Consider the following 2,654-nt stretch of genomic DNA (forward strand, 5'->3'; position numbering starts at 1 on the left):
CTTGCTATGCCTGCTATGCTTAGAGTCGTGTCAGGTCTGGTTCATCTGGGTGATGGGCTAGAGTGAAATGATTATGTCGGTAATCAGAGTGGTGTGGTGAACACGATTTGGTAAAGGTATCGATGAGAGGCCATGTAGGAGTACATGGTGGGTTGTTTCATTGAAGCCGACCTTAAGCACTAAGATCTGTATGCGTGATTTAAGATACAGCTACTACCATGCATTGGGCCCTGAAATATGACCCCGCTCGACTTCTTATTCACCCTAGCTCTCTGTCCAGGAGTTGCAAGTAGTTTCTGGTGTTTGTAGCCTACTGGAGGCCGTGGACAGCGCTGACCGTAGGGGTGGGCTGTGATGCGGTAGGTACGTGGCCGGGTGTACCGAATACCCGTTAGGTATCTCGGGAACCCTGTTCACATCGTTCGGGGCCGTATGGGAAACCTCGGCCGGACTCCCTGCGGATGGAACCTGAATAGGCGATAAACCTGGACTAGAGGCTTAAGTGTTTAGGTAGGTCGTGGTCTACACCCACGTCGGCTTTCGCTTGAAGTCTGCCGAGCACATGTCGTGTGCAGACGCTAAGTGGTGGAAACATGTATGAAGAAGTACACCCCTGCAGGGTTATCATAATCTATTCAAATAGCCGCGTCCGCGGTAAAGGACTACTTGGTTGCCTATATAGTTCATAGACAAGTAAATGGAAACTGTTAAAAGCCTCAAGATAAGTGTGAGTGCCGAGGATGGCTCTTCCGTAGGAAGACGGAGGTGGATCCTCGGTAGTGTATTGAATTGGTGAGTAGTGGACTCGTGTGCGCAAAACCATTTCAAGTTGGAGTATCGTAGGATAGCCTAGCCAAGAGTCAAAGCTGGCTTGCTGCAATAACTCCACCAACCCTTCTTGATACTATGCATGTATGTAGGATCTGATGTAAGTCTTGCTGAGTACCTTTGTACTCATGTTGCTATAATCTACATTTTTACAGAAGACGCTGCAACCCCTTCTGATGGGTTCTATGTAGACGTTGACATCAACGAGTAGGCTAAGGACCCAGGTGGTGACCCTGAGCTTGTGAAGGACCTTGTAGTATAGCTAGGCTTCCCAAGCCTCTTTTATTTTACTAGTTGTCTGTACTCAGACAAGTTACTTCCGCTGCTGGTTTGTATGACTGTATGACTTGTATGTGGGGTCGTGAGACCCGTACCTTTGTGTATGTTATGTATGGCTCACTGAGCCTTAAATAAAGTACTTGTGTCGTAGAGTCATGTTGTGATGCTTCGTTGTATTTGCACATATCGAGCATATTGTGTGTATGATTGAAATGCTTGGTATGTGTGGGATCTGACTATCTAGTTGTTTATCTTTAGTAGCCTCTCTTACCGGGAAATGTCTCCTAGTGTTACCGCTGAGCCATGGTAACTTGCTACTGCTCTGGAACACTTAGGCTGGCCGGCATGTGTCCTTCTTCGTTCCTGTGTCTGTCCCTTCGGGGAAATGTCACGCTTTGAGTACCGGAGTCCTGTTAGCCCGCTATAGCCCGGTTTACCGGAGTCCTGCTAGCCCAGTGCTACAGCCCGGACCCACTTGCTGATGACCGACACGTTCGAAGCTGGGTCATGGATGCCTGTCCCTGTAAGTCTGTGCCACTTTGGGTTTACGACTAGTCATGTCAGCCCGGGCTCTTTATCATATGGATGCTAGCGACACTATCATATACGTGGGCCAAAAGGCGCAAACGGTCCCGGGAAAAGGTAAGACGACACCCGTGGGGATACCGTGCGTGAGGCCGCAAAGTGATATGAGGTGTTACCAGCTAGATCGATGTGACATCGAGTCGGGGTCCTGACAGAACCGTACGTGTGTCAAGAACTCGGAGGCGCCGGAGTAACGGCGCTTGGATCGGTCGGATCGGGAGGAGGACGTACGACTACTTCCTCTATGTTGTGTCAACGCTTCCGCTTCGGTCTACGAGGGTACGTAGACAACACTCTCCCCTCTCGTTGCTATGCATCACCATGATCTTGCGTGTGCGTAGGAAATTTTTTGAAATTACTACGTTCCCCAACAGTGGCATCAGAGCCTGGTTTTTATGGTTTGATGTTTTGCACGAGTAGAACACAAGTGAGTTGTGGACGATACAAGTCATACTGCCTACCAGCATGTCATACTTTGGTTCGGCGGTATTGTTGGATGAAGCGGCCCGGACCGACATTACGCGTACGCTTACGCGAGACTGGTTCTACCGCCGTCACTACTAGGAAAAGGGCTATAGATAGGATTGATTCTAATGGCGCACGATGGAAGCAGTGCGCCACTACTATATACTAATGGCGCACCTGTTGGCGATACGCCATTAGTGTGGAAGACACTAATGGCGCACCAGAAATGGGGTGCGCCACTAGTGTAAAATATATTTTTTTTCCATTTTTCCATACATACTAATGGCGCATCAGACAGGTAGTGCGCCATTACTAGTTCTAACTAGTAATGGCGCACTCTCTGTGTGGTGCGCCATTACTGTAAATTCCCCCCTCCATCTCGATCTCGATCCCCCTCCATATCTCGATCGCTATCCCCCTTCATCTCGATCTCGTTCCCACCCGCACGCTCTCCCGCTAGCTCCACCGCCGACGACGACCCACCGCACCCTCCCCCG

This window comes from Triticum dicoccoides, chromosome 5B (assembly GCF_002162155.2).
Source record: "Triticum dicoccoides isolate Atlit2015 ecotype Zavitan chromosome 5B, WEW_v2.0, whole genome shotgun sequence".
Classification (NCBI taxonomy): domain Eukaryota; kingdom Viridiplantae; phylum Streptophyta; class Magnoliopsida; order Poales; family Poaceae; genus Triticum; species Triticum dicoccoides.